A 27,729-nucleotide genomic window follows, 5' to 3' on the forward strand; every position below is an offset into this window, starting at 1 on the left:
GAAAATATTGGTATAGTGGGAGTCACTGAAGTGAAATATAAAGAAGACAAGGATATTTGGTCAAATGAGTGTAGGGTAATATCAACAGCAGCAGAAAATGCTGTAATGGGAGTAGGATTCTTTATGAATAGGCAGGTAGTGCTGAAAGTGAGTTACTGTGAACAGCTCACTGATAGGGTTGTACTCATCATTATCTAAAGCAAACCTACACCGACAACGATAGTTCAGATATAGATGCCGACGTCGCAAGCCGAAGATGAAGATATAGAGAAAATACATGAAGCTATTGAAAAGGTAGGTCATTACGTAAAGGGAAATTAAAATCTATTAGCCATGGAGATTTGGAATGCAATGGGAAGGGAAGCAGTAGAAGAAAGGCGTATGGAAGGATATGGGCTTGGTATTAGAACGAGTGAGAAAGACTAATTGACTTCTGCATAAACATACTTCGGTGAAATTAATAGGAAAGGTGAAAACATTAAGACTGCAATGAGAATTCCACAGTTAATGCAGGAGAGAGAGAGAGCGGGAAAGGGCCTTTGCACACTTTGTACACTGAAGATCTCTATGAAGAGAAAGACATGTCTGATGACGTGACAGAAGAAGAAATAGATGTCGATATAGAAGAAATAGGAGATCCCATATTAGAATCAGAATTAAAAAGGGCTTTGTAGGACCTAAGATAAGGCAGACGGGATAGATAAATTCCATCATAATTTCTAAAATCACTGGGGAATGTGGCAAGAAAACATCTATTCTCGTTGATATGTAGAATGTTTGGGTCTGGCGATATAGCATCTGACTTTCAGAAAACATTATCTACCCAGTTTCGAAGATTGCTAGAGCCAACAAGTGCGATAATTATGGCACTATGAGCTTAACGGCTCAGGTATCCCACTTGCTGACAGGAAAAATATACAGAAGAATGGAAAAGACTTTCTGACAAGAATAATATTAAGAATAATGGATAAGAAAACTGAGGGAGTGCTAGACGACGATGCCTGACGTTGCGATTGATACTGGAAGCAAGCCTAAAGAAAAACGAAGACACGACCATGGGATCTGTCGACCTTTAAAAGCATTCAACAATGTCAAACGGTGCAAGATGTTCTAAATCCTGAGAAAAAATAGGGATAAGCTATAGGGAAAGACCGGTAATATATAATATGTACAAGAGCTATGGGGGAACAATAAGAGTGAAAGACTAAGAAAAAAGTACTCAGATTAAAATGGGTTTAAGACAGAAAATTAGTCTTTCGCCCCTATTGTTCAACCCATACATCCGAGAAGCAATAATGAAAATAAACAAAGGTTCAAGAGCGGAATTAAAATAAAAGATGAAAGGATGTCAACGATAATGTTCGCTGATGACATTGTTATGCCCAATGAAAGTAGAATTTTTGGATCCGCTGAATGGAATGAATAGTGTAATGATTACAGAATACGGTTGGAGAGTAAATCGAAGAAATGGAAAAGTAATGAAAATTAGAAGAAATGAGAAGAGCGAAAACCCTAATATCAGGATTGGTGATCACGAAGTAGATAAAATTCAGGAATTCTGCTACCTAGGCAGCAAAATAATCCATGACGGATGGATCAAAAATGACGTCAAAAGGAGACTGGTAGTGTCAAAAAGCATTCCTGGTCAAGATAAGTCTACTAGTATCAAACATAGGTTTTAATTTGAGGAAGTAGTCTCTGAGAATGAATGTTTAGGCACAGCATTGTATGGTAGTGAAACAGTGTCTGTGCGAAAAGCGAAAAAGAAGAGAATCGAAGCAGTTGGGTTGTGGTGATGCAGAAGAATGCTGAAATTTAGGTGTACTGGTAAAGTAAGGAATGAGGAGCAAGATAGATATTAACGATATAGTTTATTATGATAAAATTTCAATAGAGTCAAGGATATTGTTGTAGCAAGGTGCTACGTGTAGAGATTATCGTTGATTGACAACGAGACATAAACAGTATAAAATTATATCTTTGCCTTGTGAACGAATTCTGGATCAACTGAAGAACAAGATACAGCCCGTCAGCTTTGATCAATGACGTCATAGTCAACTTAATGTTTTTATTTTCGAGCCATAGATAATAATAAATATAAATAAATGAATGTGTTTTAAAAAGACAGCGCTAGACGTTGCGTAAGAGTCTTTTAGTTTGCGTTGATTTAAATAGTTCGCTCTTTCGGATTCATTCGGTACTTAATTACGTTCTTAGTGACTTTGAGATAATGTGGAAAAATAGTTTTTTATTTTCCCGTCTTGGAAACTGACATACGGCTGTGAGAGCGGTGTGATGACCATATGCCCCTACATATCGCCCAAATCCGCATCCAGTGACGCCTATGGGCTGAGAATGTAACAGCGGCCGGTCGGTGCCGTCGGGGCTCGTGGTTTGTTCGGGAGGAGTTCAGTTTTTTGTTTGTTTTCCATTTAGAAGAATTTTTACTTTTTGATTTTCGTTTGTAGGAATGGATTTATCTATTCCCACGAATGTGGAAGACAAAGCTGGCCTTAGACCTAGACGTGATGCCAACCATTCGATTTTTGCAAATGTGTGGTCTTCCTGCTGATTGCTTTCTATGTCGTGAGTGCGGTGAACATATGTGCTTGGTAAGTGTGGAGGTGTAGTAAGGATAGGCTATGGTGCTCAAATAGATGGGGAACTTAGTTTGAGTAATCGAAGTTGACCTTGAGGGACATATTAAAAATTACATACTGCCGGCGTTCAGCACATCCTGTGTAGATGTGTGAGCATGAATGACGTGTCAGTGAGTATATCATTCTACACTGATTTTCATTTTGTTGAAAAGTTTGTGGGGAATATGTAGAGTATAGAGAGCCTTTGGTGTGGACGGGGGGGGGGGGGGGGTTGGGAGGAGAGGGAGGGCGTGTGTTATAGCCGAAATCGATGAGTCTCATTTTGGCAAAACCAAGTACAAGAGGGAGAACGTGAATAGTAGAGAGATGGAGTTATGAGAACACTTCTGATATGATATTGATATGCAAATTAATTAAATTGATAAATTAATCACTCCCGTCCCCGCCAACCCGCAGCAGCGACCATGCCCAACCCCACGCCCAGATGACATCATGTGTTTTTCTCAGTCTCAGCCTGCACGTGGGCTCCAGTCCTCTCAACCCTTCCCCCTCCCCTCCCTCCCCCACAACCAACCCTATTGGCGGGAATTTAGAATTTTCGTGGGAATTTCTATGTCCCAGGGCTGTGCTGATATCCCACCCCACCCATCAACCTTGAAGTGGTGGGAAATTAAAATTGGTGGTGCCCTTTTCCTGATTTGAACCCCAGTCCTCCTGTGCGAAAAGCCCTTGCTTGCCCCGTAACACAATAAAACCACTAGAGGCGCTTGGAATTGACCGGAAATTAAAAACTTCGATGCCTCATCCGGGACTCGAACTTTGATTCTACCGAATGCAAGGCCTAAGTGCATCCTTCAATACATGGAAACTGTCCAGATGCGAGAGAGGAAGGTTAGGTTAGTGTTATTTATTTACTTTTGTCAGGAAAAGGAAGTAAAGATGGGTCCAAATTACGTAATTAATCATAAGGATATGGTCTAGTTACGCAACTGTATCTTTAGCGCTACCCAAGGATGGCATGAAAGCGCAATACAGCTCAAAAACTGATGTTACCATACAACTGGTGTTATCCTGCTAGAATAAAATTTCACATTACTGTTCCAGTCTAGCAGCAGACCCACTCAAACTATACCCTACACCTACAAGCTGATGGAAAAAAGGCAGGGGTGTAAGTTACTATCTTCATTCTTTTGGCGAGAACTGAGGAAATCCTGGTGTCAGAGAGGAGTTTAAAAAGTGCATACAGTATCTATAATTTTTTGACGTTAGAGTGCGCTACAGACGCCTGCTCAAAAAGCACCTACTATCTAGGTAACCGATGCCAATACACGATACCACAACTAATGGAAAAAATGAGTTACAGTTTTACTTACACTTCGAAATTGTTGTGATAAAACCAGCACACCTAATGAATGGGTCACAATGACGTATATGTACTGCGGAAAATCGTTGTCAAAAAGACTGCGGAGGGGGCTGTAGTTGGATGTGCATTCTCCTCGATATGGGTCCACAAACTGCCGAAAATCGAGGCCCTCTTCCTCCCTCTCTCCACCTCTCCCTCCATCTACCTAAGGGGGGAGGGGCATGTTTCCTGGAACGGCCAACTGATCCGCCGAGCGCTTCGTAGTTCTCCTGTTGCATCGCTGCCCCCGCTTTGCTGCCAGCCCTCCACTACCGCAGTATGAACTCAGCTTTCCACCATCTGGCCACCAGCTTAAGGCGATGCTTCTACGCCGACAGAATACGGTGTATAGTCAACTAAACAATAGGAGATAAAAGGACGGCCGCCTCAAGTGCAACTTGATCACCTAAAATATAGCGACAGAGTCCCAACTAGCTTCTCCCCGGTCAGAGAGCGGCTGTATCTGGCGACCACTACAGGAGACACGCCCCTCTCCCCCCCGCCCCTCCCCATGCGTGCAGCAGGTCTCCGTTCAGCGGTTGAGAACAGTTGCGCCGATGATAAATGTCCTCTTTCCACGAAAATAGGCACAGTCCATTTACTTTTAGCTTTATGATCAAAATCGGTATAGCTTTTAAACCCAACTGCAGGATAGAATCCGCAACTCTTTATTCTGCGATATCTAGCGAACTGTACCGCCGCCGATTGCAGATGATCAGCAGACATGTCCACCGTGTGTAATATTAGGAAAAACATCTTCAACTATTTTGCTGCGAAAATTACTGAACACCGCAGAATGTCCTCGTTATTTCGAAACGGTCATGAGAGTAAAGCGGTAATTTAAACTCCAAAGAAAAATATAATAATCTATATTAAGCAATTTCTTCTAACTTGTTGAACAAATTTCACGACCTGAGAGCGTCTCTTGCATTCAGTGTCTGTAAATAGTCTGCCATGCACGTTAAATAAAATTAGAGAATACAATTTTTCATGCCATTGGCTCACATGTCGAAAAAAAGCACATTCATTTTGCTTTTGTAAACAACAAGCTATAATTCAAGAGAAAGTAGCTGTTTTGTGCACTATGACAGATCTTTTACCAATGCGATGCCTTATCATACTAGCGATTACGATACAAATCGTGAGTACGTGTCTCGCCCTGTGTAGGTGGGAGATTGAAATTTCACCACAACGAAAAAAAAAAAAAGAAAAAAATTAGAAATCCTTGTCAAGAATCATTCCGTGGCGCCTTAGCCCACTATCCCACCGACCAGGCGACACGTCATCGATATCAGTTTCTCTTTTTACTTGTGCTATCTCAGGCGTGCTGTGAACAGCACCTTCCTGGGCGATGATCAACACCGGAACCGTAATCATGTACATGACTGTAAAATGAAGGACCAATGCGTTTTAAAATGGAGCACTGTGACACACACAATCCTGTCGATGGGAAGATGAGATTAACAGTACAGGTAAACACCTTCGAATAGCTGTTGGAAGCGCTCTACAATAACGCAAACTCTTGCAGTTTCCATATCTTGCGATGTCTTCCACATTTTTGTCAATGAGAAACATCGCTTCTGTGTTTTCTTTCTACCAGCCTGTGTTTTGGTAGCTGTACAGTTTATGTCATGCGATGTTCAAGTTTTCTGTGACAGCCACAGGATCGAAAGGTGTTAATGTCAGTTTAGCAGCAGCAGCAAAGCAAAGTGTATAGCGGTGGACATTGGTCGAATGTGTTACGACAGAAGAAAACAATGTATTAAATTGCTTATGAAGGAACAATATAGGAACCCTCTCGTGGGATTGATAGTCTGTTGGATATGGTCATCCTACAGTACAGGTGATGAAACCTTACAGCGGTCTGTGGAAGAGACTTTGATCACGAACCACATGCTCCAATGAACCAATACCTGTATATTAAGTAGGATCGCCACATATGTGTGGGTGGTATAATGAATGCACCCTGAGAGACACAGATCTTCTTCGGAATGCAGTACCAATATGTAGTTTTGAGATGTGTCGCAACGTAGTAGCAAAATCTGTGTCCTTCCTACAAGCCATGTATGATGTGTAGTCTTTCTAATTTTCCCAACAAGAAACACTACCGTAACTGCTTGCACTATTTCTTCTACTACCTCGTGTTGCAGGGGAAAGCTTCTTTGGCGCTGGCGTTACATACTGTATACGGTTGGCGAAATTATAACACCATCTTCCCATATCCACCAAGTGGGCTAAACGAGCTCCTGTCGCATTAACTCAGCTCATCCTGTTTCCTCACAGGATGCAGGAGATCTTAGATATAGCGCTCTCCGACTTCCATACAGGTCACACGTAAGTTCGGCCGATCACATGGACTATGCTGCAGGGAGGGTAGGGCAGAGACTTAGGAGCAGTTACAAGATGCAGAGGGACTGTCTAGAAACAGCACTGGATTTCTTGGTGTATGATATCCTTAGCATATAGGTTCAATTAAAGGTGACTCGTTTCGAGATACGAGAATGGCACGAATATGATTCACCAGTTGCTGTAATCATTAAAAGACGTCTCTACAGAATCCAATGCAAATATGTGGTTGAATGGACAGACTTGATTCCAAATTGCGGACAGCATTTCAGCCTGAAAGCGTAACACTACCAGCGACCCATGCGTGCCTGTAGACTCAACACCGCTTTTATTCAGGGTAACACAGGCGTTATGATCGTGTTTTTAATAGCGCGATCCTTACGCGAAATGTATGTTATGGGTTGTAGAATCCCCTCTATGGTAAGCATCAATAGCGTTCCTCGAAAAAAAAAACATCGTGTTCCCTCAGTGGATTCCCAGTCGTCCTACTTAGCGAGTATAACCGACTGCTGGAAAAAACAGTTACTTGCCATGCAAAGTGACTCTTATGATCAAATTAATTAGCTTATCAAATTGATATCAGTGCTGTGCCGCCTGGCGGGTGGAACAGAGGGCTAGGGCGCCACGGAATGATTCTTGACAAGCGTTCCTTTTTTTCAATGTTGTGGCAATATAGTTAATCGAAATTTCAATGCCGGCCGCGGTGGTCTCGCGGTTCTAGGCGCCCAGTCCGGAGCCGCGCGACTGCTACGGTCGCAGGATCGAATCCTGCCTCGGGCATGGATGTGTGTGATGTCCTTAGGTTAGTTAGGTTTAAGTAGTTCTAAGTTCTAGGGGACTTATTACCGCAGATGTTAAGTCCCATAGTGCTCAGAGCCATTTGAACCATTTTTTTGAAATTTCAATGTCCCACCTACATAGGGCGAGACATTCTCTCACTATTTGTTTCGTAAACGCTAGTATGGTACAGAATTTGGTAAAAGGGGACCTGTCATAGTATACAAAACAGCTACTTTCTCTTGAATTATAGCATTTGGCTGTCAAACGTAAAACGAATGTGATTTTTTTTTCTACATGTGAGCCAATGACATGAAAGATTTTATTCTCTAATGTTATTTCACGTGCATGACAGTTGATTTGCAGACACTGAACGCAGCTGATGCTCTCAGGTCGTGTAATTTGTTCAACAAACTGGAAGAAATTGTTAATTATAGGTTATTATTTTTTTCTTTGGAGTTTAAATTACCGCTTTTTCTTTACTCTGATGACCATTTCGAAATAACGAGGACATTCTGCTGTGGTCGGTTATTTTCACAGCCAAATAGTCGAAATTTTTTTCCTGATATTACACGTGGTGGACATGTCTCAGCCGATCATCTGTAATCAGTAGCGGTACAGTTCGCTGGTTGTCGCAAAATAAAGAGATGCGAACTGTATCCTGCAGTTGAGTGTGAAAGCTATACCGATTTTGACCGTGAACTAACATGTCCTGCACCTATTTTCGTGGAAAGAGTACATTTATCGTCGTCGCAATTGTGTTTTGCTTTTTTTGATAGACGCTTGATTGCAGATGCGTTGACGTCAAATACAATTGTTCTCCATCGCCGAATAGCGGGCCGCTGCGACTGAAGGGGAGGAGACCATGCCTACTGTGGTGGTCGCCAGACACAGCCGCTTTCTGCCCAGGGAGCGGGGAGTGGGGGGCGGGCTTGTCACTATATTTTCGACGAACAAGTAGCACTTGAGGCGATTGTCCTTTTATCCTTTGCTGTTTAGTTGACTATACACGCTACTGTGTTGGAACAAGAGCGTCACCTTAAGGTGGCGATCAGATGGTGGAAAGCCGAGCGCAGGCTGCGCCCGCCCAGGGCTGGCAGCAAAGGGCGGGTAGCGAGGGTGAAGAAAAACTACTAGATGCTCGGCAAAGCAGCTGACCGTTTCAAGAAACCCGTGTCCACTCTGTAGGAGGGAGGGAGGGTGGAGGGAGGGAGGAAGGTGGCCTAGATTTTCGGCAATTTGTGGACGCACTTTCAACTACCACCCTCCCTGGCAGCCTTTCAGGACGACGATTTTCCCCATTACATCTGCGTTATTATGATCCATTCAATATGAGTGCTGGTTTTATCACAACAATTTCGAAGTGTAACTAAAACTGTGACGCATATTTTTCCACCAGTTATGATATTGTGTATTGGCATCGGTTACCTGGGTTGTAGGTGGTTTTTGAGCTGGCGTCTGTAGCAAAGTCTGACGTCAAACAACTACATGTACTGTACGCACTTTTTAAACTTCTCTCTGTTTTCAGTTGGACATACTTCCCGAAGATAATACCTGATACTCATGCCCTTCTCCCAACAGTTTGTGGGTGTAGGATAGAGTCTGAGTGTGTCTCTCGCTATTTTCGTACGGCATTGCGAAATTTTTTCTGTGTGGGATAACACTAGTGATATGCTATCATCAGTTTGTGAACTGTAATTGCTCTTTTTTGTCAGGCGCTATGCATACAGTAGTGTAATTACACCAGATCTTTATGATTAATTACGGAATTTAGACTGATATTTACTTCATTTTCCTCTCGCGCATCTGGACTGTTTCCATGTGTTGTAGGGGTGCACTTGGGTTTTCCATCCAGTAGAATCAGAGTTCGAGTCGCAGAAAGGGCACCATTAATTTTAATATCACGCCAATTCATGGTTGGGGAGGGGGTGGGGATGGGATGTTAGCACATACCTGGGAAAAGGAAATTCCCGCCAAAATTCGAAATTCCCTCTAAAATTCGAATTTCCTGCCAATAGAGTAGATTGGGCGAGGAGGAGGGTGGGAGGGGTAGAGGTCGAAGGGACTGGGACCCATGTGGAGGCTGAGACAAAAATGTGACTTCATCTGGGGGTGGGGGTGGGCGTGGTCAGGGGCGGGCTATGGCAGGGGTGGTTGGGGGTGCGGGTAATAAATTGATCAATTTAACTAATTTGCATATCAATTTGATATCAAAAGCGTCCTCGTAATCTCATCTCCCGACTACTAAACTGTGGCGAAATTATGGATTTGGGGGGGGGGTGGCTGTTAATTTCAGGTCCACAATTGGATGATACAGTTTTTAAAGTAGTTCCTAATCAAACGAAGAAAGTGTTGCTGAAATTAATTGAAGATATCTGGTAGAGGGTTCTATAGCTATTTCTGATGGTTTCGTTCATATAGGTATTTGGGGAAAAGGGGTTTTCAACATCTTGTCGTCAATCATAATACTAAATTCAGATCGTCATCAACGGGGACTTGTACCAATAGTATAGAATGTTATTGCTCAGCTATAAAATTTGTTGTAGGGGGACGGAAACGGCGCCTTTCGACACTAAAGAGCCATTTAGATAAATATTAATGTAGGCATAGTGTACCCAATACATATTGCCTGTTTAAGTCTTCCCTTAAACGTGTTGGACAATGGTATCCTCCAAAATTTGTTAATTAATTTCAGCATTCGATTTGGGTGGAAGGGATGGGGGGAATGATAATTAAGGGAAACGGTGGGTTTGTTCAGGATGGCTAAAATATTGATTTCGGTTTTTTGGAATTGATCCACCATACTTCATTTTCTTATGTGCCATACTTCAGTTTACCTATATGTGCGTAAGTATGTGTTAAACTGGGGACCTATAAACGACGAAGAGGCTTCGTCCCGCCATAGCCCTCAGTGGTTCAGAACCCCACAACAGGCCATAGTAGTCCACGACACCACTGCCCCAAACTGAACCCAGGGTTATTGAGTGGTGTGTGGTTTCGCCTCCCAGTGGTGCCCTTCCCCCGCCCCCCCCCCCACCCCCGGGACGTCTCATACCAGCCGAGAGTTGCCCCAAATATGCGCGAGGTAGAATAATTATGGTGTACGCGTACGTGGACATGGCGTTTGCGCAGCATTCGCTGACACAGTGTAACTGAGGTGGAATAAGGGGAACCAGCCCGCATTCACCGAAGTAGATGGAAAACCGCCTCAAAAACCATCCACAGACTGGCCAGCACATTGGACCTCGACACTAATCCGCCAGGCAGTTTTGTGCCGAGGACCAGCACGCCTTCCCGCTCGGGGAGCAGTGAGTTAGAGCGAGCAGCTAGCTGGGTGGGCTTCACCTATATACACTCCTGGAAATTGAAATAAGAACACCGTGAATTCATTGTCCCAGGAAGGGGAAACTTTATTGACACATTCCTGGGGTCAGATACATCACATGATCACACTGACAGAACCACAGGCACATAGACACAGGCAACAGAGCATGCACAATGTCGGCGCTAGTACAGTGTATATCCACCTTTCGCAGCAATGCAGGCTGCTATTCTCCCATGGAGACGATCGTAGAGATGCTGGATGTAGTCCTGTGGAACGGCTTGCCATGCCATTTCCACCTGGCGCCTCAGTTGGACCAGCGTTCGTGCTGGACGTGCAGACCGCGTGAGACGACGCTTCATCCAGTCCCAAACATGCTCAATGGGGGACAGATCCGGATATCTTGCTGGCCAGGGTAGTTGACTTACACCTTCTAGAGCACGTTGGGTGGCACGGGATACATGCGGACGTGCATTGTCCTGTTGGAACAGCAAGTTCCCTTGCCGGTCTAGGAATGGTAGAACGATGGGTTCGATGACGGTTTGGATGTACCGTGCACTATTCAGTGTCCCCTCGACAATCACCAGTGGTGTACGGCCAGTGTAGGAGATCGCTCCCCACACCATGATGCCGGGTGTTGGCCCTGTGTGCCTCGGTCGTATGCAGTCCTGATTGTGGCGCTCACCTGCACGGCGCCAAACACGCATACGACCATCATTGGCACCAAGGCAGAAGCGACTCTCATCGCTGAAGACGACACGTCTCCATTCGTCCCTCCATTCACGCCTGTCGCGACACCACTGCAGGCGGGCTGCACGATGTTGGGGCGTGAGCGGAAGACGGCCTAACGGTGTGCGGGACCGTAGCCCAGCTTCATGGAGACGGTTGCGAATGGTCCTCGCCGATACCCCAGGAGCAACAGTGTCCCTAATTTGCTGGGAAGTGGCGGTGCGGTCCCCTACGGCACTGCGTAGGATCCTACGGTCTTGGCGTGCATCCGTGCGTCGCTGCGGTCCGGTCCCAGGTCGACGGGCACGTGCACCTTCCGCCGACCACTGGCGACAACATCGATGTACTGTGGAGACCTCACGCCCCACGTGTAGAGCAATTCGGCGGTACGTCCACCCGGCCTCCCGCATGCCCAAAATACGCCCTCGCTCAAAGTCCGTCTACTGCACATACGGTTCACGTCCACGCTGTCGCGGCATGCTACCAGTGTTAAAGACTGCGATGGAGCTCCGTATGCCACGGCAAACTGGCTGACACTGACGGCGGCGGTGCACAAATGCTGCGCAGCTAGCGCCATTCGACGGCCAACACCGCGGTTCTTGGTGTGTCAACTGTGCCGTGCGTGTGATCATTGCTTGTACAGCCCTCTCGCAGTGTCCGGAGCAAGTATGGTGGGTCTGACACACCGGTGTCAATGTGTTCTTTTTTCCATTTCCAGGAGTGTAGTTCAGCTGAAGTATGGAATACAAATATTATCTATGCAGGTCTTTTCGCCTTCGCTAGTAATAGTATCTACATCAGAACAGAATGTTAGTAGTAACGGAGGCGAAAGAAGCAACCACCGTAAAATTTGTATCACGAACTTCAGTTGACCTATATATGTCAATTGAGGAATAGGATACTAATGCTAAAGAAAACTGAGAAATCAACGTCCGTTCAATTTGTATCCTGTCATGCAGTTAACCTACAAAGATCGACTGAAGTTTGAGCTACAGCTCATACTCAATGAAGCGCCAAAGAAACTGGTATAGGCACCCATATGCAAATACAGAGATCGGATGAGTCTCGTTTCAAATAGTATCGAGCAGATGGACATGTATGGGCATGGAAACAACCTCATGAATCCATCGCCCCTGAATGATAGCTGGGGACGGTCAAGGCTTGAAGAGGCCCTGGAGTGGTATGGGGCGTGTGCAGTTGGAGTGATATTGGACCCCTGATACGTCTATATACGACTCTGACAGGTGACAGGTATGTAAGCATCCTGTCTGATCACCTGCATCCATTTCTTTTCACTGTGCATTCCGACGGTCTTGGGCAATTTCAGCAGAACAATGCGACACCCCATAACTCCAGAATTGCTACACAGTGGCTCGAGGAACACTCTTCTGAGTTAAAACATTTCCGCTGGCATCCAGACTCCCCAGACATGAGTATTATTGAACATATCTGGGATGCCATGCAAAGTGCTGTTCAGAAGAGATCTCCATCCCCTTCTACTCTTACGGATTAACTGACAGCCCTGCAGGATTCATAGTGTCAGGTCTCTCCAGCACTACTTCAGACGTTAGTTCGAGTCCACTGTGGTACTGCGGCACTTCTGCTTGCCAGGGGGGGGGGGGGGGGCACCTACGCGATATTTGGCAGGTGTTCAAAAAATGGTTCAAATGGCTCTGAGCACTATGAGACTTAACTTCTGAGGTCATCAGTCGCCTAGAACGTACAACCAATTAAACCTAACCAACCTAAGGACATCACACACATTCATGCCCGAGGCAGGATTCGAACTTGCGACCGTAGCGGTCGCTCGGTTCCAGACTGTAGCGCCTACAACCGCACGGCCACTCCGGCCGGCTTTGGCAGCTGTACCAGTTTCTTTGGCTCTCGAGTGTACATGTCAACCGAAGTAGTCCATGCTAACGTTACTTCTACCCCATTTTTTCTTTACTTTTAAGAGAAGTAATGTGGCTCAAACAAACGATAGACTAGACATTATGCTCAAGATATTAATGGAGATATATATATGTGTGTGTGTGTGTGTGTGTGTGTGTGTGTGTGTGTGTGTGTGTGTGTGTGTGAACGTGATATATGTGTACCATCCGTTTTCTCTCTCCTGCATTCCTTCCCTTATTAACATTCGTCTTTGTAGTTACGTCTGTGTAATAAATCATCTCTGGCGAAGTCTTCCGTCATTGGTCAAAGCCGACGGGTTGCAGCCCGTTTTTCAGTAGTCCCCGTATTCTCCAATATACTTTGCTGTTACTGGTAAAGTAAATACATCATGCCTACTCCCAGTAGACTCTCGCATCTAATATTTTTCTGGTGACTGATACTAGCTTTGGTGGTAGTTTATATTTCGAACCTAGTGAACACTGATAGTAAGGTGCATTTTTGTAATTAATATCCAGATAGATATGCCTGACCCGATTATACCACGAAAAGTGCTATTGTGTCCATCCTTTCGTACATAGCGATGTCGTAACGAGCAGTAGTGTAATTTATAGCTTGAGAAGCTGAATATAAAATCTTACCTGGAGCCGTTGTGTTAGTGCAGAAAATTATTTCAAGTCACACAGATTACGTGGTTGAGTGTAGGCAAGATCTTGTCAGGACCACTAATTGTAGTATTACGAGAGTGCGCTACTTTGGCCGACGTTTCTTTTCACCTTCGTAATAGAGCTTGTTCATACAGTATATCTCCTACGACTGAAACATAGTACAAAAGTTGGCGTCAGTGGTATCCAAAGGGTGGCGCAGTACAGACTCCAACTTTTATCAATAACATTTATCTATGTCTCTATTCGTAGTTACTATCCATTATGAATTAAAATGGATCACCCTGTATAAAAGGTATCGTAGTAAGGCCGGTATTACACTATCAAATTTCTTTGTCAAATATCTTTGTCCATTATCTTTGTCAAAGATATTTGATGGTGTAATAGGGAACTTCGTCAAATATCGTCCAATATTTGATCAAATCTAGGGCCTCGCTTTATATTTGATCAAAGAAGTCGCTTGTCTTCTGTTCACTGCAATGTGACATGTTACCACATGGAGCGCTAGCATCACTGCATTCTGTCGTCTGTAGTGGCTTTATAAACACTGCGGGTAAATACAATTGGTGTGTGCCGACAACTACAAAATTAATAGAGATGTCTGAGCTGATGGGTCGCTTTACAACGTGAGGCACGCTGAACACAAAAATAGATTACGAAGATTGGAGACCTGACCTAACCTAGCGTAACCTAACCTAACCTAACCCTCTCCTGCAGCAAGGAATCGGAGTGTTACAGTGAGCCTGTCTTCTGCAGATGTAGCAGTTCTTAGGTGAATATTGTGCTTTGTGGTATGAGTATACACTTCATTGAGCACATACAGAAATGTATGCTTATCCATTCTTAAGTAATTGATGTACGACTTGACGTCCTTCACTATAAGCTCACGTAAGAAGTTTTGTTGAATGCTTTTATCGTGTCGTCGTAAAACCCACGGCTTCACCCAGCTGTTTTCTATCTTTCCCCCCGCTTCTCTTCCTCATATACACACAGTGCAATTGTGATACATGCAACTGCTGCAGTTTATAGTTTATAACAAGTTGTTGTTGCCAGCCATCTTGAACTTTGGCGAAATATATGATGAATGTGTAATAGCCCTTCTAGCGCTACGTCAAAGGTCTTTGTCAAATATATTTGACGGAATATTTGATCACACCTTTGATCAAATCTTTGAGAAAGAAATTTGATAGTGTAATACCGGCCTAAGGAAGCGGCTAGCGGAGGTCTTCATGCACAGCGACCGCTGCAGTGACTCCCCTTCCGAACAGCGGTGAGCAGGCTGTGACAGCGAGGGATCGCCGGTCGCCGATCGTACTCTGCAACACCCGGGCGCTGAGTTGTGCCGCATCTGGCGCCGCCGTGTCCGCGGCCACAACTTCAGAGACGGCGCTCCGCAGCGCCGACTTGGGGCCGGCGAGGCGCTGGAGGCCCAGGGGTCGCCGCAACCGTAATTAATGGTCACCGCCCCCGGCGGGCCGCCGCCGCCGCCGCCACTAGCTGGCGCGGCTGCGATACTCCGGAGTGATTAACGGCGGCATCGGCCGTCAGCGCACGGCGTGCTGTCGCAGCCGCTGCTCCGCCGTGTCCAGCCGCGCAGCTGCCGCCGCTAAGCAGTCTGCTCGACAAGGCGCCGTCATCCAGGGAGGGGCTGTCACTTTCTTCCAAGGCACAGCCCTCTAAGTACACGCACGGAAGCGGGACGCACATCCGTACTAGCCTTCGTGCGCTCGAATGCGAAACCCACCAGTTCGTATGTCATGGGTAGTTTACATGGGCTGAACTGCCTACAAAAGACATTACTAACAAGAGATGATCCTACATGTCAAAAAACGATCTTGATGAACATTAAAAACGAACGTGAACAGACTCGTCCGCAAAAAAACTTTTATTTTGTGGTCACCGGTTTCGGTAAGTTTTTGACCATATTCAGACCTCATACCATGAAGATAGGCGGTGTCGGTGAACGGAGTAGGTTTTACGACTCCACGAACGTCAGCTGCTCAGCAATTGAGTTCATCTTTAAACTACTTTTTGCCAGACCGCTGTTCCCCGAGACAAATGTGCCAAAAATCCTGGTCTTGATGAAACCAGAATGTGATTTTCACTCTGCAGAGGACTGTACGCCGATTTGAAACTTTCTAGTACATTAAAAGTGTGTGCCCGACAGAGACTCGCAACCTTTGCCTTTCGCGGACAAGTGTTCTACCGACTGAGCTACCCAAGCACAACTAACGATTACTCCTCACAGCCCGTGAAAGAGAGAGGTCCTGAATTCCAGTCTCGGTCCAGCACACAGTTTTAATCTGCCAGCAAGTTTCAGATCTTGATGAAACTTGGTGGAAGGGTAGAGTTCGCAAAGTAATGTAGTATAGGTACGTATTTTTTTTTTTTTTGCCCAGTTTTACTTTCAAGGGGTAAAACACACTAGGCATCTTAGATTTGGAGATAATATCTTCGAAACGATGAAAGATATTTCACGTATAAAAGCTGATATGTAATTAAAGTTCTGGAAAACTGTAAATCAAATATTTTAATAATTTGAAATTTTGCAAACTACCATAACCACCATTATTAATTTTGAGAAGCTGAAACTTTTGTTACAACACAAGTTAAAGAAGCTTTCAAGCTACATACATCCATGTGTAAGGAAACTGCTTTCTGAAATACGATTTTTGGAAAATACGCTATACACCATGCTCATTCTGGATATTTTGAAAATATCTAAACACTGACTGTTAGTCTGGTTACTTATTTTGCTTATATTTTTTTGATGCCTTAAACTGTTATTTCACGTTTGATATACGTTTTTTTACTTGTTTTTTTGGTTTATCATTTCACATACTCGTATTTTATTACTTGAAAGTAATAAGTGACTCACTATTATCATACAATATCGTTACAGTGAAGATAATATCCAAATAAATGCTTAAAACATGACGTTTTCTCACACCATGCAGATAAAACGAATTAAATTTCTTTACATAATATACACAACAGAGATGACATCGTAATATAAAATTCAGCTGGATTCTCAAATTCTGGTGGACGATTCTCTAAATATCCTAATTTGTACCAGGCATATTTCACTACACTGGTAAACCTTGTCGAAAAGAATTGATTATATACTAGTAGAGACTGCCATAATCATTCAACAGAAGTAGTTCTGAAAATCTTCTTACAAAATTCTCCCAACATCAAAAGTTGTATACATCTCACGAAAGTATCTGTGCCTTTGAAGCATTTCAAATCACCAGATGAACAACTTCTTCTCCTCAGGTACGTTGCTCTATACTGTTCTTTCACACTTAAAGTCCCAAGAATCTAACAATAACACATTTTTTTCTGCCTCACTGGCAAAGAAGGCATGGTTCAAATATCTTTTGAACTTGTCAGACGTTTGTTTGCCAGAATTAAAGGCTGTCACAAGAACATTTAAGTCTTCCAAAGAATATTTTCGAATTCTGGGGCCAAACACAGCTTTAGTTTCCTTTAAAACTATGAAAAGGCTGGTGCTCAGTGTGAAAACACGGTTTTGAATAGCAAAAAAGAGTCATTAAGTCCTTTATTGTACCTTTTCCTAGACGACTTTGAGGTTTCTGCTGGTATTTGAAAATAACTGTTGTTCTAGCTACAAAAATACTTTGCTATAATCAATATTATCTATTTTGATGATTATTTATATCTTAGGTCATTTCGGCGTAAACATCACATCTTCAGAAATTTCTGTCATACTTCAATCTGTGTTGATTCACCTTGTTAAATCATGTGGAAAGGAAGTTGATTGGTACATTGAGTTAGCTAACAGAGAAGTTATAATGAATGAACAAACGTTGGGTGACTGGTCCTTTTATTAATGATTACCTGTTTCGATTTGCCAAGCAGATTATCTCAGATCTGGCATCATGAGGATCGCTGTATCGTAGCGATTGGGGTTCCAAAATGGAACAACATTCACACAACCTATCTAACGTGAAAGTCAGTTATGCCATCTACCTGATTTGCGTAACATGACCAGAAATGTAATATAATTTGTCGTGGCATCAGACATAAAATTGTTTTAATGACAGTTTAATTTCTGTTGAGGGCACTTTTCGCACACTAGTGTTTTTATTTTCTTCTGTGTTGTGGGATGGTCATGGTAATGAGTAGTTGAATGCATTAGTGGGATTCTGATGTCTGCTCGAGTTTTTATTCTTCTCCTTCCGACTCTTTCTGTGAGTTCATTGGCAACGCCCGCAAATAAAAGATGCGTAGAGAAGTCTGAAATATTAGGAGCTAATGATAACAGATTGTTGTTTGTTTCAAGAGCTAACCCATTTCACAACTGTCTAACATTCTGTGTGGTGTCTGTTTGTTCTAAGACATGCCTCCCTACCACTTTTGCACAACAACGCTCTGAGCATGTTTTTTAGGGAATTGACTAGTTTGAACCTGGGACCTGTTGCTGGTAAGGACATACCAGACCACACATGACATCTAGAGTTCAGAAGAGTTCAGTGAGACTAGCGATGATATAACGAAATACTTAATGATTTCAGCGTCAGCTCCACTGCACTCCCTGTAAAAGAATCTTAAGTCATCGTTATGTGTCACTGAAAGTGGTCGTTTTTCGTTGTAATACTTCGCAGATGACTAGTTTGCAATAGGATAGGGATTTGGGAAGGTATGTCGTCTATCCTTCATCCATCTTCTTTCTTGGTCTCAATCTTGCGAATCTTCAACTTCTGTTCTTCCTGCTTTTTCTCTGCTTATAACTTGCTTCTTGGTTGTTCTCTGGGCAGGATATGGAAATATTTATTGATAACTAGTCGCTTTGAAGTTCTCCTCTTAGTAACAGCTTGATAAATTGATTGGGCGTGTCATTTTTACTTTGTGGAAGTTTTCTTCAGTTTTGTGCATCAGCGTGCTGTTTAATAGCAGTATTGTGACTTTTACACATATTTTTTGCCAGTGGTGGCTTGCCCAAGCGGTCTTCTCGTCGGGCCGTTTTTTGCTCGCTCCGCTGAGTCTGGGCATTCCAAGACCCTCTTGGGCCTCTGTGTTCCGCCACTCAGTGGTTCCGTGTTCTGTCCCAGCAGGGTTCCACCACCCTGTGGTTCAGCAGATTTCCTGCCCATTTCGCTAAATGAGCCCTCTGTTGGTCTCGCTGTCCTTTCCCTTCTCTTGATGCTTCTGCCTTGTAGGAATCGTGTCTTGCTAATTACATCCTTTTCTTTCTTGATACTTCTCACATTGCAACTTGTGGGTCGTTGCATCTGGTCTTTGCTGGAGTTTTTACAATGGTTCTTACAAAAATTTTTACTTATAATCATCTAACATGTGTCTAGTACCTACATTGTTTGACGCCTTTTTAAAAAGCTTTACAAATTTCGGCGCCCCTTCCATGTTACAATTCTAAGATATTTTGAGTCTGAACTTCTACAAGAATTCTCAAATTCGTTTTTTTATTTTTTGTGTAGTATCGTAGTGTATAGCATTTTAGTATTTCATGCTGTTAGACTATCTATGCTTTATCCCTTCACCTTAATCTATGCTACGATTTGTGATATTTTAGTTTTTGATTTTATTGAAACTACTTTCTTTTTCCCAACTTCCTCTTTCTTCATTATTATTTCTCCTGACGATCTTATCTGCATAATAATCTTGAAATATTGTGCTGATTATTTACCAGTAATAAAATTAATCTTCAAACTTTTTGATATGCCTCACATGGTGAAGTCCTATGGTTTTGCCTGTTTTTGGGTTCATTAGTTCCACAGCATTATCATGAACAATTCGCCTAATTATGACATGTACTTTGTATGAAGCATAAAACTTACGTAATTTGTGTTTCTGTTTGCTGGGGAGATGGTGTGTTTTTACAAATACTTTCTGGCCTACTGAGAATGTGCTTTTAATTGCTGTTCTATCTCCTCTTTCTTTACTTTTAGTGGCTGCCTTTCTGATGTTGGAGAGTGCTGTTGCTATGACTTGTTTGTGTTGTCTATGTGGTACACTAGGAAATCTAACATTTTCTCTGGTTATGTTTGGGGGTTCAATATTTTTAAGTATAGTAACTGGAGGTAGTAGTGTAGTGCTATGTGGCATTTCATTTATTACTTCTTGAAAATCTTTAATGTATATATCCCAAGTGTTGTGTCTTTTGCCTGCATATGATCAGCATAAAGTGCCTATGTCCTTCATAGATCGTTCTGCTGGATTTACGCTAGGTTTGTACTTAGATATGTAGATCGGTTTTATTTTGTGTTGTTTTAACGTGTTCTGCCATTGTACTGATTTGTATTGTGGGCCATTATCCGAAATTATTCGTTCCACCTGACCTACTTGTCTGAGAAAATCTTGTCTAAATGCTTTACTTATAGTAAGACCTGTTGCCCGTTTTAATGGTGTTGAGGTAACAAATCTTGTCTAAATGCTTTACTTATAGTAAGACCTGTTGCCCGTTTTAATGGTGTCAAGGTAACAAATCTTGTCTAAATGCTATACTTATAGTAAGACCTGTTGCCTGTTTTAATGGTGTCAAGGTAACAAAATGACAAATATGAAAATATATCCATTTTTTGTGCGTGGTAGGGGTCCTATCAAATCTGGTGCAGCAGTTTGTTTTAATTTTTTAGGGATTATTGGAAACATAGGTGGTTTTGTTTGGAAAGTGACGTGTTTAGCCCTCATACATTTTTTGCATTTGACTAATACTGTTCTAATTCGTCTCTCCACATTAGGAAAATGGCTTGTTTGTTTTATTTTTAAAAAGCATTTCTTTGGTCCAAAGTGGCCATTACTTAAATGTGTATACCATATGTACTTATCAATTAGTTCATCTGGGATACAAACTAACCAATCATTCTAAGCAACATTTCACCTACAAAATAAAACATTGTTTTTTACGAGATAGTACTTCTCCACTTGTGTTTGATTCCTAGTATTTCGGGATCCTTGTCCTGTTCTTTGCCTATGTTTTTCAATGCTGTCATAATGTAGTTTTCGAAAGGTACTTGTTTCATATAGTACATTGTAAACTGGTCTTCTGCTGCTTCCAAACCTATGTTATTGGATGCACCCTGTGGACATTGTGATAAAGCATCTGCTAATACAATCGCTGGTCGTGGTATGTATGTAATAGTGAAGTCAAATTCTTGTAGTATTAACATCCATCTGGCTGACCTCCCATGAGTTAGTTTGGTGGATAACAGAAATTCTAATGCTTTGTGGACAGTGTATACTTTTGTTTTTCTTCCGAATAGGAAGTATCGAAAACGTTGGAAGCCCCACACAATGGCCAATGCTTCCAGCTCCGTGACTGAATAGTATTTCTCGCTTTTTGTGAGTACCCGACTGGCAAATGCAATTGTTCTATATGATCTTAGCCCTGCCTGTTCGTATTCTTGAAATAAAACAACTCCTAAACCTGTTTTCGCGCTATCAGTGGCCATACAACAATTTTGTGTTAGATCAGGATGTGCTAAAATCGGTGCTGTTGTTAGTGCGTTTTCCACTTTTAAAAATTCTTTATTGGCTTGTTGATCCCATACCCATGGCGTGTTTTTTTCCAGTCAGTGCACATAGTCGTGGTGTTGCGAGAGAGTCGATCCAAATTAATTTTTTATAGAATCTGGTGAGACCTAGAAATCCTCTGAGAGTTTTCTTATTATATGGAGTACAGAATTCTTTGATTGCCGTTAGTTTTTCTGGGTTGGGCATTACCCCTTTCTCTGAAATTATGTTTCCTAGAAATTTGACCTCTCGACTTCCAAATTTGGATTTTGTTATATTTACTGTGACCCCATGCTATTTCATGATCTGTAAAAACTGATTGAATGTGTCTTTGTGATGTTTCCAAGAGGGTTCTGCTATAATCACATCATCAACATAACAAGTCTTTTTTGTAAAATTTCAGGACTCAATAGAGTATTAAATCCCCTAATAAACGCTGCTGATGATATGTTTAAACCAAATGGCAATCGTTTAAACTGGTAACGTCTACCGAATATGATAAATGCTGTAAATTTTCTACATTCTGGGGCCAATTCTATTTGCCAGAAACTACTCCGTGAATCAATTGATGAAAATATCTTAGCACCGTGGAAGTTCTGTATCAATTCCTCTAATTTTTCCTGGGCGCTCTGTCTCAGTGATTATGTGGTGCTGATCTGTCTGCAATCAAGCACTAACCTGATGCTCCCATCTCGTTTTTGTGCAGTATGAAGTGGGCAGTTATACGTGGAGGTAGCTGGTTCAATAATATCATCATCTAACATTTTAGATATATCCTGGAATACTTTATTCCTGTAGCTTAATGGGATTGTATAGGGTGGCACTCTAAATGGTTTGTGCTGTTTTACTTCAAACTTCTACTGAATACTACCAGTCTTAGGTAAAATTACCGCTGCTTTATCTCGTAAAATACCCTCTAATTCTCTTTTACTGTGTTCCGAAATACCTTGAACTTCTTGCAATTTTTCGTCGATTTCTTTATGGACTTCTAACATGAGTTCAGACGATTCCCCCTTTTGTGCATACCATTCTAATTCTTCATCCTCTTTATCTCGCGTCATTCTTAATTGTTTGTTTATAACTGGTATGTGTTCTAATTTTAGCTTTTGCTCAAAGAGAAGTGTGACATTTCCGAATGTTACGATACCTTTCCCCATATCTATTATCGCTCGTCTCTCATTTAAAAAATCTGGACCTATAATCAACTCTGCAGGTAGTTTAGGTATAATCACGAAGTTGGCTTCGATCTCTTGACCTTCAGACGAAAGAGTGAACCTTGTTTGTCTCGTAACTTCCGCAGCATTGTTTCTAATAGGAACTCTTACTTTAATCTTACGTGTTTTCAGAACTGGCAATTCCTCATTGGCATTACACTGCATGAATAAATTTTCTGAGATCGCAGTCAAATCACTTCCGCTATCAATTACAATATTGACGGGATATGCTTTACCATGGCCTTCACAATTGGTTGAATTTGAAAGGGTTGGTTCTGTTCTTCTTCTTCTTGCATCGACGAATCCTCCACTGAATCATACATGAGTCTTTTCAGGAATTTCTCTTGTGAATTCGAACTTTCTGTAGGATAAGCTTCGACTGCTACTTCTCTCTCTTTTATTTCCTCTTGTCTCTGTCTTCCTTCATTTACACTTTCTTCAACATCCTCTACATTTTCCTCATCCTCGTCTATCTTCTCCCTCTTCGTCGCTACTTCCACATAATCGCATCTAAATGCTCTAATTATCGCTTCATAACTTCCTTCATTATATACGCTGGGTTGTGTGCCCACTAGTAACTTATTTTCAACGTCTATCGACTGCGCATTATCCTCATTGAATTCGCTTTCCCTGGTTTCCATCTCCAATAGCTCTGCAATACTCATTACTTCGTCCTTTCCTCCTACATTCGTTGTGCATGCCTCTGGTAATTCATCTTCCTCGTCAGTATTCTCCCAATTAATTTCGTCCCAACACGATATTGTTATTTTCCTGTCTTCGTTTTCATCTGGTCAATGCGGATTTGATTCTTCCTTCTTCTCTTCTCGTGATAAGGTATTTACTTCTCTGTTCAAGGTGCTGCAATTGTCCTGGGTCGGTGCGTCATTCCCTTTGGCATGGGCGCTTAGCTGTCAATTCGAACGTTTTTCGGGGTTTGGTGGTCTTACCTACACCTCTTTTAACTGAATTCTCTTATCTTGCTCCGCTTGTTGATATTGGTTTCTTTGTTGATAATTCCGCTCTCCAATACCTGTTCCGGTTGTCGTTATTCCCTCTGTAATAGTTGTTGCCGTTCCTGGGTGAATTATAGTTATTGCCATATTCTCTTCTAAATCCATAACCGGTTCTTTGTTGAAATTTATTGTCGTTTCTTGGTGCGAAGTTATCACGTGGTTCGTAATTATTGTTTCTTCGTACTATGCCTTGTGGATTCCACTGCTTTTTGCTTCAGTTTTCACGTGCGTTTCGTCTTTTTCTTGCGTCATCTTCCGAAAATATGAACTCTAGTCACCTTAGAATACCTTTAAATGCTTCGACGTCATTGCCTCCACACCCTACTAATGATTGCTGGTATTTCAATGGTAACTTCATTGTGCATAAATTAATCGTACTTCGTCATAGTTCCATATGAAATCCGTGATTCTTCACCAACTTTGTTTCTGATCATTTCTCCCGTCGTTCTTTCCGGTTGTGGTAGATCCATTGGATATTGTCCACTGTAACTTTCGCGTACCTTTGCGTAGTATCGTTGGTGTGATAGGCAATAATTTTCTTCCAACGGTTGTGCACGTGTAGCTGAATGCATTGCACAGTACTCTTCGCGACCTGGCTTTCCATTATCATGTATTGGTTCGGTATCTTGTCTGGCTAACCTTGCCGCTTGATTTCACGATCCAAACTGTCTAGAAACATTCATTTGTGGTTCCGCATGTGTTTGTGGTGCCGTTTGTTCAGCAAGAATTTCGAAACGTGTTTGTTGCTGTGCAGGCTGTCTGATTTCTCGTATGTTACTTTCCGCCTGTGATTGGAATCGAAAATGCATGATATCTTCGTTAATTGCTTGTTTTTCCGGTGCTGTTACAGATACGGATGTGGTTGCAGACTCAGTGCTTGTTCGATCCTGTTCGCTACACTCTTCAATGGTTTGCAACAAATCTGTTCGCAATTTCTGAAATTGTTGCTTCGTTTGCGCTTCTATTTTGACTACGCGGTTATCATATCATTTCAGCGCAGCTTTTGTGATACGTTTGTGTAACACATTGTTTTCAACAATTTCACGCACTGTACCTGCTGCTTGTCTAGTTATTACGTTTATCTGTTTCTCTAGTTTCTTGTCTTCTCCCTGGGTGTTGTTACGTAATGTTTTGATCTCGTCTTTTGTGTCATTACGCAATGTTTGTACGTCCGCTTGTACCTTGTCAATGTCTGTTCACAATTGATTGTGACCTGTTATTAAGTTTCCTATCACTTCTCGAGATTCTTTTGCCTCGTCTTCAATATGACTTAGGTGTAACTGAATTTTTTTGTTTTGTTCTTTAATCTCACGCATTTGTCACGTGGTTTCTGCAATTTGGTTCGTCGTTTCTGCATTCTGAATTTTAATTTGGTTCGCAATTTTATTTATTTTGCCTTGACATTGTTTCCGTCATTAATTGTAATAATTCTGCCAGATTGCGTTTTCTTCCGACGTCCTACGCTCTGTGTTTACGCCCAAGTGTTGGTTTGCAACCGACTGCATTGAACTATGCGGTGACACGTATCTGATCGAATTCCTTGTACTCTGTGGTGAGGGAGCTCTGATTACTTGTACTATGGGTTCTACGTATTCAAGACGCAAGTTAGAATCCTCATCGGCTGTCTCTCTACTTTCCTGCTCCTCTGTCGTATGCTGACTTACGTTTTCTATGCCTTGACGTATATTATCCTCGTTATGGTGCGTTATCTATCCTATTTCTCGCGATACTGCATCGTCTGTTGTACTGTCCTTTATTCTCTGTCCATCTTCATGCTGGGTCTCTACCTCAATACGGTCAAGGTCTCGATCTGCCATTGCTAATCTTTCCGAATCCCTTATTTTCTGTTTTAAAGGCAATTCACGCGCCCTACTTCGCGTCAACATGCGCTCATACGATCTCAAGCGTATCATAAACTTTTTGCACACACGACTTGACAATCCATTCACTTACTTGTTGAGTCAGAACAAACTTGTCAACGATATATCCGCCACCTGTGCGCTCGCATTGCAGAGAAAACTTCAATATTAAAATTCATAACTTAATTATGCTATTGTGTCTGCTATAATGTCTCACGTTCTATTGAATACTTTCTTACTATCTATCGCTGTAGCTACTGTTTTTGACTATTTATAACTTTAGGATAAAATTTTTTACATTGAAAATCTTTCAACAGGTTATTTTTCTGACCTAGTTAGGCATGTGGTCGCCGTTCAATCATGGTGTTTTACCATCCTGGCAGGGTCGCCATACTCTAACATTCTGTGTGGTGTCTGTTTGTTCTAAGTAGTGTCTCCCTACCACTTTCGCACAACGACGCTCTAAGCGTGTTTTTTAGGAATTGACTAGTTTGAACCTGGTACCTGTTGCTGGTAAGGAGATGCGAGACCTCACATGACATGTAGAGTTGAGAAGAGTTCAGTGAGACTAGCGATGATATAACCAAATACTCAATTATTTCAGCATCAGCTCCACTGCACTCCCTGTAAAAGAATCTTAATACTAACTAAATTTAGAAGACGGGGATCAAGGCTTTCCTATTATTTTTAGTTATCTGGTAAAAACTACGTCGAAAAAGCTGTTCAGTTTGCCATTGGAAATTTCATTCTACTCACAAAAGATTGTTTATAAATTGCACTATTGATAAAAGGAAATGTTTTAATACAGGATGATAAAAACCAACTGCATTCGACAAAAATGTGAACGAATATACCCTTAATGGGTTTCCAAGTTCTACGATCGATCGAAGGATGACCTATGCCATATCACATCTATAATCTAGGTTTAAATTAAGTTTCACAAAAGAGAAAACTGACAAAATGGTCTACTGTGACCCTTAATTATCTCTAATTACTTATCTAACTTGTCATAAATTACAGTGGCTGATGTAGCTCTTCAATAATTATATAACAGAAAAATCATTGCGTTTCAGATTTTAACTTACATACAAATGTGAATACCATGAGCTTCAATTGACAATCAACACTAGTATTACGTAAAAAGAGGATGTAACAGATGAGACCTCTGCAGTTCTGAGTGAAGCCTTATGTACTCAAAAATGCGGCATCAGCGCGTTCATTACCTTGTCGGTGTTCGTCAGGGGGCGGCGGCCGGCGCAGCTCCATACATCTCGCCATCTCGAAAGGAACTCTTTTCTCACTTCTCCAAACTACAATTTACTGAAGTTGGTTTAAAAAAAAACTATCTGGCTGTGTTTTCATCTGACCAATCAGGGTCTCAATGTTAACCTTAAGCTCCGCCTACAAAAATTCTGTCTATCCATGGAGAAACGTTATACTTTTCGTGGTGGGGCAATGTTTTTAAAGTTTGCAACGTAACAGAGACGCAAAAAAGTCTCATGCTAAAACTTGCGGCTGGTGTGGCCCTTTTAGTGTTATCGTAAGATCTATACTGTTCTTTGGGAGGGCTCTAGCTTTTAACATGGGTGGGGGGTGGTCCTGGTGGTTAGCCGGCAACGTGGGTGTCCGTCCCTTACCGTAGGGCCTTCTAGCTTAACACGGTTCTGCTCTCGGCTTCTGTTCTCGTTACTCGCCTCGGAACTGCATCTGTCTCACGGTGGGAAGGTATGACATGCATTTAGGCATTCTTGTGTTAGTCTGTGGTATTCCACTTGCTCACTCGTTACTCGTATTACTTTGGTTAATTTAATGTCAGGATTTATTCGGAGCTGTGTGACATACTGCCGGATTTGCTTATCATGTCAGGGTTTTCATGGAAGGTGTTGGATTTGCCTGACACCTTACAACTGCTCTCAATATCTGTATTTTAAAACAAACGAATACCTTATAACAATTTTTAAACGAAACACCAGGCCATCCGGAGACCGATTCGCTAAGCTAGGTGTCAAGAGCTCCGTTATCTTGGGCCTCTGTCAACGAAGCGTCGTGTAGAATCCTATGAGACCACAGGCAAGCGGATGGTCCACAGTGCGAAAGAAAATGGGCCACTGTCAAATGGTCAACTGGTCGCCGCACTGACAATGAGGACGGTCTTCATGGCACAGGAGGTATCCGTGAGTCGCCCAAGCGTGGCCAATGCGGAGCCAGCAGAGAACCACAGAGTCCCTGCGAGAGGACCTCACAGAGGGTTTCCACACATTGGTAGTCTCCTTAATGGCATGCAGTTGGTTGTGCCTACTTAGATTGTGCCATTCCGTCTCCCAAAGCTGTAAAACCTTGCAGCGTAATAATGATCGCAGTTCAGTTACAGGGATGCTGATCTCCAGAAGCAGTTTCCGTGTTGCGTGTTTGGCCATC

Source organism: Schistocerca cancellata, chromosome 7, assembly GCF_023864275.1.
Source record: "Schistocerca cancellata isolate TAMUIC-IGC-003103 chromosome 7, iqSchCanc2.1, whole genome shotgun sequence".
Classification (NCBI taxonomy): domain Eukaryota; kingdom Metazoa; phylum Arthropoda; class Insecta; order Orthoptera; family Acrididae; genus Schistocerca; species Schistocerca cancellata.